This window comes from Thalassophryne amazonica, chromosome 14 (assembly GCF_902500255.1).
Source record: "Thalassophryne amazonica chromosome 14, fThaAma1.1, whole genome shotgun sequence".
NCBI lineage: Eukaryota > Metazoa > Chordata > Actinopteri > Batrachoidiformes > Batrachoididae > Thalassophryne > Thalassophryne amazonica.
The window spans coordinates 38,213,572-38,228,731 of NC_047116.1; positions in this window are offsets into that span (position 1 = coordinate 38,213,572).

A 15,160-nucleotide genomic window follows, 5' to 3' on the forward strand; every position below is an offset into this window, starting at 1 on the left:
GAATTGGCTCGAAACATTTTGACTTTAGTCATTGAAATACCAACCTGTTTTCTTTTCAACCAGAACCAATTAGATATTGTGACAATAGTCAACATGCGCTTCACAATACAGTTAGTGGGCGTGTGAAATAGTGGGGCACCAGCCAATTCTCCATCTGAGATACAAGCTTAGAATAGACCGACGTGCCATATTACCTCCTTTGCCAAATTCTTCTGTTTCTACTCACAAGAAGGTTGGTTTGCAAAATTGTCTTTGACAGCCAGGCAACCATTACACATTAGATTTGAGGGGTGACTCACAAGTTGAACCTTACAATCCCAAACAGTATTACAAACATTGGCAAATTCCCTGAACCCAAGCATCGGGTGAAGACAGATAGGCCAATCATATTCATCTGTAACCTCCCTCACTCTGCATTTGGCAGGTATGACAGGGAAGCCACAGGGTTGTGCGCTTACTGAATGAAATGAGAATAAATAACAGAGAGTGAGGAGGTGGAGGAAAGATAGGCAATAGTATTAATTCCCCTCCTTCAGTCATATTCAAACTGCGGGGCGATCACTCTTAGATGGTGATCTTAAACAGATTTCTTGGCGCTTGCCTCCATCAGCATATTTTCTTTGTCATATATCAAGGCTGTCGTATAGTGAGAAGAAAAAATCCACAAAGCCCAACGTCACATCCTGCCTGAGCTGGAGCGATGCTGCAGAAAGAAGGGGTATGGTGTTTGGGGGGGGGGGGGGTGGTGCACATTTCAGTGATGGTGACAGGAGACGACATCATACATCAGTGGGGACATAGGCTGTCAGAGCGTGAATGGGTTTTGTCATGAATGAATAACTACTATAAATGTGCATTTTTTAAATCTTTCGTGATCCACGCCTGTGAATGCAGCAGCCTGTTAAAATGAAACGATTCCTCTGCAGGAAAAAATGAAGGAGACCCTCTTTCAGAATGAGGCAGAGAACAAGGAAAAGGATAATCAGCCAGAGAAGGTGCAGCCGAGTCAATGTGACAGTGGAAATGGAGTGTGCACTGTCTGAGCGCTGTGCTCTGTATACTCATGTGAACTGTCCTCGCAGGCTTGTGCCAACTGAACAATTTGTTTTGGAGTGTAGAAATAATTTCCCACCCAAAGGGAACTCTGTCAAAAGTAATAAGCAATGAAGGGGGTGTGGGGGGTATGGTGGTAAGGGGAACAAACTGCGTAACTATCACACTCGCACTATTTTCGTCCCATGATATTTATGTTCTCTATAATGCCTTAAGCGCCTTTTGTGCTTTTCTCTCTCCGTAAATGTAAATGTGCACATAAATGTCATGTTTATTTTACAGTGATATTAACATGTCCACTGGGTGGCAGCATCGCAGTAAATGTTAACATAAAAAAAGTTCACAGTGGTACAAAGTTTTCTACAAATGTAGATGCTATTTGTGAAATAAATGTGAAAAAGTTATTTTTATTCTTATTCCTTGACTTTGGAACAACCTAGGCATGTACCCTGTAAAATGATGTGAGAGCAAAGACAGACACAGATAGCATGTTAAGTCTATTTCTTTGAGTTTGTTAATGTCATAACTCAAAAACAGTAAGCACTGTCCTCTTGTATCTCACCAAATTTAAAGGAAATTTGGAACTTTGATTAACCAAATCAATCAAAAAAGCAACAACTGTGGCAGGTGGCAGGCATATCTATGGGAATTGTCTGCCACCTGTTGGATAGTGGATGCTTTATTGTTGATGGATTAGTCGCAGGTGTGGTTGGCAATGAGACAGACCTTTTCTGTAAATAAATTTATGAAATGTTTCACAGCCGTTTTGCTCAAAAACTAAAATAACACACTCATATTTCATTTTTTTATACTCCTACCTGCACACATACAAAAAAAGAGAGTGAGGGAGATGTTCGAGTGAGGCGCACAGAGAATGGGGTCCATGAAAGAGAGAGTGTTTCCAACCAGTTTAGTCATTTTAAAATCACTCCTTGTTTTCTATTCTGGTGTGGGTTGATTAGTCGGATATGGTTGTCAGTGTGAGAGTTTGTCATCTCCTCTTGTTGATCACTGGTTGTATTTTTGGTGTCTTCCTTCTCCGCCTGGCTCCTATATTTTTGTTAATCACTAACTTTTGGTTCCCTCATCTTTTGTCATCCACCTCATGGAATGTTGTATTTTTGTGTCATGCTGGATCATTTAGGGCCCTGTTGCAGCAGCAGCTCCCGGATCCAGGTCGACTACCTGCTAGGTGTTGAATGACATCCAATCCATGGTCCGATTACATGTAAACCACGCGTGATTGGATTATTACGGACATCCGATCACCAACATGCACACCCACAGCCATTAATACCAGCAGGGGTAAAAGTAAGATTAGAGTCTTGCAGGAACTGTGCTACTCAAAAAAGTTTTTTGCTCGCACACTTTGCATGCTCATATTAGTTGAGACATTCAGCCATGGTCAAAACACAGATTCAGCGTGCTTGAACAATTTGTACAGCCCCTTGAAAGCAGTCTGAATGGTTCGAATTGCATATGAATTGCCATACGAATGTTGTATCACATTCGTATGGTAGTCAGAATGCAGTATGACTGCAACTCAACCACTATTCACCTGTTTTCCAACACGAGCTCAACACAAATGTAGAGTGCATATGCTTTGGCCACACGAATGTCCCGAATGCTGTACGAAGCATTCGAGTGCAGCTCAAACTTGCATGACTGTCGTTTGAATCCTTATTCGTATGGCATTCGGGCTCATTCATGCTCTAGTGTGATGGGGTATAAAGCACTTTTTTGTTTTTGTACCATTACTTCTGAGTCCCAGCTGCCTGCTTGTTGGGGTTCGAACAGACTTAGTTCCTGGTGCTACTCATAAAAGCAGGGACTAAACTGCGCTATCCATTTAAAGGTATAGTGCCACTGTTTTTTTTTTTTTTAAGATTCAAGATTTAAGTCATAAAAAGAATTTTCTGTGGCACCACTATAACTTTATTCCTTAGTGTTTAGACAAGGGATTCGTAATGTAATATTGCCAATATCATCAAAATTCATGCTGTCTGGAAACAATTTTGGTTTTCAATCCCTGAGGGGGAGAAAATCAAGGGATCAGATGCTATGACCAACAACATTTGGTAAATTTGGAAGTGCTTTACAAGAAATCTCATGGATGTTAACATAAGATGGGTCACAGGTAATCTCAAAACCCCATGCATGCGTACACACACTTCCTCCTGCAGTTGGTCTGTATGACAGTGAAAAGACAATATTCACTATGGAATTCCCCCTGATAAATATGTCCTCTTCATTAAAATGAGCTGTAATTTTGCAACATGTTACAAAAATAAACCTACATTATAGTGCTTGGATTTCGGTAGAAACTAAATTTTCTCCGTTTTGTGAAATTTGAAAGGCCCTGTAGCTTTAACATTGGTACTGTTCCTTTGAGTGAGCAAGTGCGTGATAAAGAATAGCGCTTCAGAGGAAAAAAATAGGACAGGAGATGATGAACAAAGAAAGCTTTAGCCCCTCCTACAGGAAGAAACAGCCCATACTGTGAGGAGGTGGGTGAGACTGGCAAGGTGAGAAGGAGGAGGTGGGGGGTGGGGGGGGGCACACAAAGTCTTGCCCACCACAATGTGTTTATACTTTACCGGCAGTAGCCCAGGATGCCACCTGCTGATTTCCCATCTGGCATGGCAGTGCCATTCGTGGTGATTGGCTTCCCTTCTCCCCACTTTCCCTTAGAAAAATGGCAACAATTTATCGGAGCACAGAACTGTTTTAGCAGTCAGAGAAAACCTCCAACACTCACTTCCATGCTTCATCACTTCCATCACCTTTGGACTTCTCTGTCACCATTCTTAGGGAGAAAGACAATGTCATCCAATTTTTCTTCAAGAGTTTTTAATGCTCACCTTCACACGCTTTAATACAAACCTGTGATTCCCCTAAATTGTGATGGCATAGCAGCACTTTACTTTGAGAATTCTACACTTTTTGATCTGCCGGTATCCTTCTCTAACTTCCTGAAGATGTCTGAGTGGTGCTGCTGCAAGCAGTATGTGAAATGCTTAAAGGTGCAACTGACAACTCATTTTCTTGAACATACTCACAATAAAAGCAGCCTTGAAGTTTTAATAAAAACAGTCTATATAATGTTACCACCAATTTTGTTGTGAGTTTGTTTTGAAACTTCTTAGAAATAATGTGTGAGAAAGGATGAGAAAGCAGCATTAAACAACAACACATGATGAATTCTTGATAGTTAAATCCTAAAGACTGCCTATTCACATAACATGCAGTAATGGGTATTAGGTATTAGTAATGGTTTTAGGAACATTTGATGCACAAAACACATTTAAAAATGATGAACACTTGCTAAATACCTTTGTATAATTAAATAGAAAAACAAAATTTGTGTCCATTTTTAAAAACTATTTTCAGTGACACAATGTATTTTAGGGTCCTACAGACACAAAGAATCAGTTGTGTTATGTTTACAGTCATGCCAATCTGGCCACACTTGAGTACCACAAACAAGTTTATTTTTTTTTGGCCCACGTGACTGATACTACAGTACCTGCAGTGATACTATGAGTCTGAGCCTGATTTTATTTCATGTACCTGCCATAGCAGATGGTCACCCACTGAGTCTGGTGCTTTTTCCTATAATCAAAAAATGCAGAGGGATTTTTTTCCTTGCCACTGCCATTGTCATGGTCCTTGCTCATGGAGTGGGTAAGGTTTTTTCCCCAAAGGTGGAATATGTAAATATTGATGACCATGGCATGCGCGCGCGCACACACACACACACACATGCACGCACGCACGCACGCACACACACACACACACACACACACACACACACACACACACACACACACACACACACACACACACACACGATGTTACGCGGCATCTCTGCACCACACGGAGGCAAAACTGAGTCATTTTAACATTATATTTTTCTTTGTGGATCATGAGATGATTTCATCACGTACACAATGAATGAGGTGTGCAGTGACTCTTTCAACTTGAGGCACAAAGTGTGGCCCGTGGGAAGGACAGGAATTAAGCTCTGAACTTTCTTTCGCAGCGCCACAGACATCCAACAAATGGATTACACCTGTAGCGGACTGAGCCAGTCTCACATCATCCTAGACAGCCACACCAGGGGCTGAAACTCATCAACCTGATGGACAATCTCCACTGCTGAAACCGTGATCTAACAGGTGGAACTGTGACGCAAGGTCCCGAAGTCACAGAGGAACTTTTTTCAGTCACGACAAGGAATTAAAGTATTTTCAGATGTTGTTTTCCAAACTCAGGAGGCTGTATGTGAATAATTTTTCTTCAGGATCATGTGATCACGAATTCCACAAACAGGTAAGACTTTTTATTTACTTTGTGTGTGAATTTTCTCCGCATGAGGAATGTGGCATTCAGCCAATCAATGGACAGCACTGATGGACGTATTTGGACTTATGAGTAAATTACGTGAAAGCCTGTTAAAATACATACATAATACATAAAATTGCATCATTGTTTAAACCGCAGTGTGAAAACGTATGAAAAAAGTAACGGCTTATAGTCTGAAAATTATGGAGTGGGTGTGTGTGAAAATCCCCCAGTGAGAGGTTGATATCACGCTGCTGTAAAGGGGTACTGGGTGTCATGGTATCGGAGAAGTTTTATGATTGCAAGTACAAGTAAATGAATACGGGATCGGGCCGATACCCGATATGGTATCGGGATCAGTGCTTTCCTAATCCTTATCTTTAATTTGTCCAGTTACTTGGGCTCTGACAATAAAAGCACTATGTACACACAAGTGGCTATAACTTCTAAAAGGTAAACACAAGTTTTTGTGAAACCCTTGAATTAAATCGAAGAGTTTGCACTATAACAACATCTTGATATTTTATTGCAACTTCATTGTAGTACAGAAGCTAATTTACAAAACTTGTCACTGTCCAGCTCATTCTGGACCTGACTGTAACCTCCATGTTCATACGCACATTGCTGTGTGGTGTAAGGTACGGCACCCTTGACTGTGTGAGCTGTAGTAATTTATGTATTTACTGGGACAGTGAACAATGAAAAACACTTATTAAGTGTTGTGTTCTTCATCCTTCCTGATCAAGGTTAAAGAAGGCTTTTAAATATGTTCAGAATGGTGGTGTTTGTGTATTTGCCCATCCCCATAGCCCTGGTGGTTCTCCCTGACTAACTGCGTAATCGATCATAAAAAATGCTGAATTGCTCAGTGTGGACAACAGACAGGGTGACAGCAGTGTATAGAGGACATTGACTCAGTTAATGGAGGTTTGTGGGACGTGCATGTGTCTTTATGACCACAAGTGTGAACTGTGGGGACTTTGTAAACACTTTGACAGAAAGTACTGTGTGTGCACATAAAGAAATTATGTACCCAAAGGTACCTTGGTCAGGAAGGTAGCTTTTAAAATATGGAAATGGTCGTTACGGTGATAACTGGACGTTGGATTAATCGTAAAGATAGACAATAATTGCTGACAGCAAAGAGTATCTAAGTGTGCTTTTAACACATTTAAAATACAAGCAAAAGATTCAGCATATCAGTAATCACAAAACAGTAATCAGAAAACCTTGATTTGAATAGTTAAATATATGACTGGTCAAGTGCCTCATTTTCGTCACGGCAACACAAATTCATTCTAATTCATTCTGTGATGGCTGCACGAAATTAAAAGTGAGGCGGGAGGTCGGGGGTGGTTATGGTTAGGGTGGGGGGAAAGAGTAAGATTAGGTTATGGTTAAGGTTAGGGTCGGGGGTAGGAGTAGGGTTAGGAATAGTGATTTAAAAAACACCCCATCACGAAAATTTGACTCATTTTGTCATGGTAGCACAAAGAAAAAAAAGTGAGACTGGGCTGTCAATTCATAACTTTTGGAGTAGATAGTTCAGTGGGTAAGGAGTTGGATCACCCATATTTAGACCTGAATGTGCTTTGCCTCAGTCCACCTAGCAGCAAATGGGCACTAGCCTTGGCTGGGGAAGTAACTTACAAAGGGCAACTGAGATGTTTTGAGCCTGACTCAGACAAAGTAGGGTGTGGGTTTTCATATTTTGCATTTTCAGAATCCAATATTTCTTGAAAATGTCTGAAATTTTGACTCACTGGGTGCAATGCTGAGAAATGTTGGTTTCTCTGAATGTAAAAGATGGTGAGTGACACCCTATTTTTTCTAGGTCCGGCTCACCCCTTGGATATTGGGCTGGTGCATTGTCCAGGTGGAGTCATAGACTTTCATCTAATTCAGGCACTGAAATCTGTGTAGAACTGGAATTGCATTTAAAAGGGATTCTGATACAAGACCTCTGCCAAATCCCAATGCGGCTTCGCCTCATTGAATGGTATGTTCCAGCTTTTACCTCATGAAATATTTGTGCCATTGAACTCATGAACATTCATTATTTGTATAGTATAGACCTGTAAACCCAGTTGCCTGTATGTACATATCGGGATTTGCATGTCTTTTTGCATACCTCAACAGAATCTGTGAATGTTTGGAGAATAAATTCCATGGCACTTGCACTTGAAGACAGTGGGGTCTCGCAAAATCTTCTTTAAAAAGGGGGTCAATAGTGTCATGCTTCAAATTGGATGGGAAAATGCCAGTGGACAGAGAGTTACTAATAATGGCTACATTAGCTGTAACAACTGTCTGAAACACAGCTTTTAAAAACCAAGTAGGAATACAGACTGAAGGGCAAGTGGAAGATTTTTAAAGTGTTGGGTTGACAGAAAGCTGTCACTGAAATGGATTAATATTGACGATGTGCAGGAGTCAACATCATGCTCCACGAGATGAAGTGCTGCTGGATCTCCAGTGTTTTATTGAATTTCCTCATATCTCTCTGAGATGGATTCAACTGGCAGGTTGGGGAGAAGACTGATCACAGAATTTACGGATTTAATAAAGGATTCAGACTGTGACTGTGTTTAACAATCAGATTAGAAAATATGTGTTTTTTGTTTCTTGTATGCTGATAAGTTGACATTAGAACTTTTCGGGGAGCCGAGAGAGACTATGTGTTTATCCTTCCATCTCTGCTCTACATTCTCTTTTTCAGTTACTTCATTTTTCATTCAGCCAAGGCAAAGAAAGAATGTCCAGCTTTCTACGTGTATCTGATTGGAGCTTGTAGTAGAATGTTTAAGAGGCTAAGGCCTGATAGAAATGATGAACAGAGAGTGTATTGTATTGGTGGGAGCACATCAGCTTGCTCTCACACCTGGCTGTGCTCGGTGCAGAGTTTTCTGAGCAGCAAGGCCAGTGGGAGTTGCAAAAATCCACAAATGTAAAAAACAAAAGTTGCTGAAATCATTCAGAGTTCTTGGTCATAGTGAGAGTGGTAGCAGACAGGACAAATGTCCTCTCAAGGCTTTCAACCGTGGAAGCTAGAAATCCAGTTTCATTGGTGCCAGTGTGCTTTGTCATAGTGTGAAAAGAGGGATGGATGTAAAGCAGACCTGGAATTAGTTCAGTTCAGTCCACTGTCTGTCCCCCTTGAGAGACAGTGGGTAATTGCATCAGGGAGTGCTAGGAATCAGATGATGTCTCTGACAATTAAAATCTCAGGTTGTTCAGTTTCAGCATGTCCTTTGCAAATTGAAAACTTTGATCTTAGTTTATGTTACAATCCGAAATCAAAAAGGTTACTGCTACCTGCAGGCATGAGACACTACTTTTTCATTAACCGGTTAGGTGCTACCATGGTATCATTCCCTGTGAAGTCAGCTGCGGATGATGACCAAGTTGGTGGGTACCATTGGTCACCTAGAAAAAGACACACATTAATTTGCGAACAAGTCCTTTCCAAACCATAGGGTCAGTGCTTAACTATTTCGGTTTCTGTTACGATTTTACCTTTTTATTTAGTGTCCTCTACTGTATTTCCCTTCCTTCCGTATGCCTGTTTTATGAGTCTAGGATGGGTATGGCTGACCTTTGTACATCTCACACCCGCAATCTATCATCCACTCCTGTGCAGTTTAAAGACCAGCTCATTCTTCCACTCCTTGCCATTTTATTGACTTACCTCCTGTGCTACGCTTGGCTCTCATTCATAGATCTCATATCAATCTGTTTTGTGTGAACTTCTTGAGACTAACTTTAACTTTGTTTCCTGTGTTTTCTTAGCCAGACGTGCGTCATCTAATGTTTGTCCATGCCAAGCCTCCAAACCTGCTGGTTTCGAAGGACAATTCTACTGACAATGTATCAAAGCTCTGAGTTTGTGTCTGTTTTTTTGCGGGTCCAATTCATACATCTGCATTGCAGTTTCTATAAAGTGGATGAAAGCCTACAACTCCCACCCATTTATTAGCACCCAAAGCACACATCTGGAATTGTACCCCAGTCTACACCCATCCATCCATCCATCCATCCATCCATCCATCCATCCATCCATCCATCCATCCATCCATCCATCCATCCATCCATCCATCCATCCATCCATCCATCCATCCATCCATCCATCCATCCATCCATTTTCTATACCCTACTTACTCGAATTAAGGGTCACAGGGGCTGAAGCCTATCTCAGGAGTCATGGGGCGTGAGGCGGGGTACTCCCTGGACAGAACGCCAGTCTATCACAGGGCCACATATAGACAGACAAACATATTCACACTCACATGCACAGCTACGGTCAATTTAAAGTTTCCAGTTCACCTAACACACATGTCTTTGGACATGGGGGAAGCTGTAGTACATGAGGAAACCCATGCAAACACGGGGAGAACATGTAAACTCCACACAGAAAGGCTCTGGGTGGGAATCAAACCCACGATATTCTTGCTGCAATGCAACAGTGCAACCCATGAACCCACCATGCTGCTCCCCAGTCTACAGTACCAGTCAAAAGTTTGGACATGTTTTAAAGTGTGTCCAAACTTTTGACTGGTCTTGTATATACTGGAAATCCAACTCTTATGCCACAGAGCCTCCTCCTACTCTGCTCACTTTCATTCAGTCATGTTAATCGATGTGAGGTTACTTGGAAAGCAACAAGGATTATGACACTCTGGGAAATTAGAACTTGAATAAACTCAAACACAATCAAGCTGTGCATGTCTCCCTAATCCCAGATGGATGGGGCCTGTAATACAGCAGCTCATCCCTCCTGGTAGACCCCTGTTTGTCTTTTATCTCACAGGGACTGTTTACTTCTAGTAATTAGGCCATTCATCACCCTAATGGGAACATCCCCCTCCACTAAATAACTTCTCCTTTTCCGTTACTAGTGTGCAACCCTGGCACAGCGTCTTGAGAGGGAGGTGGCACTTCTCCTAGGCATGGTGCCAGGTGAGGGGGCAGGACATCTAATCTGTCAACATTCCTTGTCTGCCCATACGTGGCCTTCAGTGCACAGGGGTGGGCTGGAAATGAGCTTTCATTTTAAAAATAGTGTACAGTTACAATTATGGTGCAACGTCTATGAATGCATTCTCATAAATGATGACACTGAAGAATTTATCATAACAATAATTTAGTCCAATCATGTAATAGTTCAAAGTGAACTTATTGTAAACAGATAGTAATAGTTTCATTAAGTTGTCACAGCAGAATTTGAAGTTCTTTCATGTGAACATAAAAAAATGAGATGTGTAAAAAAGTGAAAAAAAAAAAAGTGTGTTGAAGTGTTTGCCACAGGCGATGTACATTTCCTATGCATACACCTCAGTACAAATTGCACTGACGGTCAGGTCCATATGTATTCAAACAATGACACATTTTGTAATTGTGCCTCTGTGCATCACCACAGTGGCACGGAAATGAAACACTTAATATGGGCTTGTAGTGTTGATTATCTTTAATTCAGTAGTTTTAACAAATACGAGGTCTGTGATAAAACTAACGTACCTTTTTATTTTTTTCAAAAACTATATGGATTTGAATCACGTGCGATTACATCAGACAACCTTGAACCCTCGTACGCATGCGTGAGTTTTTTCACGCCTGTCGGTTACGTCATTCGCCTGTGGGCTGGCTTTGAGTGAGGAGTGGTCCATCCCTCCCGTTGGAATCTCTTTGTCTGACAACTTCCTGAGAGACTGGCGCTTTGCTTGATCAAAATTTTTTCAAAAACTGTGAGGCAGATCGAAGTGGACACTATTCGTGAAATTCAGCTGGTTTTCTGTGAAAATTTTAACGGCTGATGAGAGATTATGGACTGTTGCTGTAGCATTAAGGACTGCCCATGGAGCGGGATGTTGCGACGCGCCCTGAGCCACCGCTGTCTGCCTATTTCGAGCTGAAAGCTTCCAAATTTAAGCCTCTGTTGACCCAGGATGTCGTGAGAGAACAGAGAACTTTCAGAAGAGGTTGGGATCAGCAGCCGGTGCGGTGCGGCGGCACAGGAAAAACACTTCCGTGTTGATAACCATTTGTAAAAACCAGGCGGCTTTTGATGGCTTTCAGTTGAGTGAGTATCTGAGAAATTGTTTAACAGCTGGACATGTTCCAACTTGTCCTTAAGGCTTCCAACGGAGGTGTTTTTCCTGTGGCGGCGCACCGCGCCGGCTGCGTCTCAACGCGTGGACCCATCCGCACTTTCTTTCATTACAAAATCTCCTTTAACAGTGGAATGTCCAGATAAACTGCTGATCCCAACCTCTTCTGAAAGTTCTCTGTTCTCTCATGACGTCCTGGGTCAACAGAGGCTTAAATTTGGAAGCTTTCAGCTCGAAACAGGCAGATAGCGGCGGCTCAGGGCGCGTCGCAACATCCCGCTCTGTGGGCAGTCCTTAAAGCGACAGCAACAGTCCATAATCTCTCATCAGCCGTTAAAATTTTCACAGAAAACCAGCTGAATTTCTTGAAAGGTGTCCACTTCGATCTGCCTCACAGTTTTTGAAAAAATTTTGATCAAGCAAAGCACCAGTCTCTCAGGAAGTTCTCAGACAAAGAGATTCCGACGGGAGGGGTGGACCACTCCTCACTCAAAGCCAGCCCACAGGCGAATGACGTAACCGACAGGCGTGAAAAAACTCTCGCATGCCCACGAGGGTTCAAGGTTGTCTGATGTAATCGCACGTGATTCAAATCCATATAGTTTTTGAAAAAAATAAAAAGGTCAGATACTTTTCTAACAGACCTTGTATATTGCATTTAGGATTTCTGACCATTTGTGCACATGTTGCCTTAATTTTCAGAGCCCATAAGCAATTGGACAAATGGAATATAAGGATATTTTAAAATGCGAAGCATCATTTGATAAGAGGTTAGGTTTCCAATATGCAGACCAGGGTTTGATTCCCTGGCAAGCTATTTGTCCATGTCCTTCGGCAAGACACTTGTTCTATATTGTCCCAGCTGACCCAGCTGAAAATGGGTGCTGGTCTTGGCTGGGAAGTTACCTCCATATGACTGGTCTGATCCCATCCTGACACTCATCAGCCTGTGGAATCTAAGGATAAGGACAAGCAATGGCACAAATAGGCATCAGGGCCTACATAGGTCTTTCTTCTTCTTCTTCTTCTTCTTCTTCTTCTTCTTCTTCTTCTTCCCTTTGACAAGTTAGGGGATAGATATATTAGGGTGACCATATTTTGATTACCAAAAACCAGACAGTCTGCCCAGCAATGAGATATTCAAATGATACTTGAAATTTACTCAAAGATTCCCAAGGATGAAAAACAATAAAAACCAGGACATTTTCATCACTTTCTAAAAAACCCAGGATAGCCAGGACAGGATGGAAAAACAAGATGTTTGGTCACCCTAAGACATATGGAAATTTCAAAGTCATTGAATATGTCTTGGACTTTATTTACATCAATCATTAAGAAATACAAACAGTACGGTAAATCTGCCTGGAGCGGACAGTTTGCAAAAACTGAGTGACCAGCCAAGAAGGTGACTTGAGAGGGAAGCCTGTGGCTGTGACTGGTTGTACAGGTTCATGATGGAGCGACATAGAGAAGGATTTTCTCAAAAAGTTGTCAAATTTCTGCTATAGTTGGCTAAAAGGCACAGTGGAGACTCGTGCCTCAATTTAATCTGTTTTCTTTAATGAAATCCTTCTGTTCCACTGCATCACGACACTGACTGCTGGTGCAACATAAATTAGTCATTTGTTGGGAAAACGTCCCATTAGCATTGATCTTCACTTATCTTCACTTCACCTGCTTCACATGACATGAAACGTGATTCATTTTTTTGTGTGTGTTCAATCAATTTACTCGCGGAATAAACGTGTATGCAAGCAATATCAAGCTCAGCAAAAATGACTGAAGTCATTGACATTGTCATTATCATCCCAGGTCTTCTTTGTTCTCCTGCCAAGGTCCAAAGCACTGTGGCACACCCACAAAAAAGCTTCAGAAAGGCCCTTCAGCAAAGCTACAATAAGGGAGGTTGGAAATATATTAACAAAAAACTGATGAGAGATTGATGTGGTGCCGCAACTTACTTTGCATTCATCACGACTTCCTTTTGTATCAACACGGGCTGAAGTCGAAAGCCTTGTCGTGTCCACTGGGGAATGAGCAGAAGACTCTCCATCTACCTCTGTGATCACCCGCTCATGTTGCTGAGGGTGCCTTTGTGTTCTGTCCCTCCTCATTAAGATAGGACTTAATGGCCTAATGGACTTTCTTCAGGCTTCTGCACTTGTGGAAAGCGATAGAGACAATGCTAGTTGTAAAAGGGCAGTGGATGAAAACGTTCCCATTTCTCAGCTATAGAACAGGTTAAACTGGCTGAAAAGGATTTGCTAATGCAAAGTGAAATGAAAAAAAAAAGGATCATGTGTGTTACAGAAAGCTGGACTATGGACAAGAGTAACGGTTTTCTGGGGGGTGCAAGATATCCACTTGTTGAACTGCAGGTGTTGTGCTCGACATGTTTGTAACTGTGTTGTCTATTTACTATATTCACTGGGGCTGCAACTAGCAATAATTTTCATGGGGGAGATGATGGTCTAGTGGATAAGTGTTGGCTTGAGACCAGAGGATGCTTGGTTCAAATCGCAGCCTGACTGGAAAAACACTAAGGGCCCTTGGGCAAGGTCTGTAATCCCCTATTGCTCCCGGTGTGTAGTAAGCACCTTGTATGGCAGCACCCTCACATCGGGGTGAATGTGAGGCATCATTTGCAAAGTGCTTTGAGCATCTGATGCAGATGGAAAAGCGCTATATAAATGCAGTCCATTTACCATTTACCATTTACAATCTTTGTTTTTAGGTCATTTGTGAGTTGTTTAGAGGCTCCCATGTTGCCACTCATTAGAAGAGATGCAAAGAGGGGAAACATTTGCAAATGGCCACCTTAAATACCCTTTCTCGTGATTGGATTCACCTGTGTAAGGAGGTCAAGGGTCAATGAGTGCTAAATGTATTCAAATCAATAAAATGACAAGGGTGCCCGAATTTATGGACCTGCCTAATTTTGTTTAAATAATTATTGTACACTTTCTGTAAATACTAGAAACTTCATTTCACTTATCAAATATCAGTGTGTTTGTCTGCTATATGATACATTTAACTGAAATTACTGATCCAGACAACCAATGACTAAAAAGGAAAATCATGAAAATTATCAGGGGTGCCCAAACGTTTACATACAACTGTATGTGGCCCTGCAATAGACTGGTGTCCTGTCCAGGGTGTACCCCGCCTCACGCCCTATGACTGCTGGGATAGGCTCCAGCCCCCCATGACCCTAAATTGGAGTAAGCAGGTATAGTAAATGAATGTTCTGCAGTATTTAACTCCCACTGGATGGGGTGCCAGTCCATCACAGGTCACTTTTTCAGCCAAGGCTGATACCCATGTACATCTGGGTGGACTGGGAGAATGCAGATGAAATTCTTTTGTCCAAGGACACAGACAGGTGACATGCCCAAGAACCAAACCCAGGTCTCCATATGAGCAACCCAACTACTTATCCCAAATCTGTGCTTCCATGATGTGGTTTAATGGTGTACAATCGTATCACCATGTTGCAGTCTCAGGTACTATGATGTCAAATGTTCCTGTCTGACTGAATGGATGAACAAAGCTCAGTCATGAAAACAACTGATTTAGTGTCTTCAGAACAAAGTGCCGTCCCCCACAGCTGCTATCAGATGCAAATCTTGTATGCAGCGAAGGGTCACTCTCATTAGTCA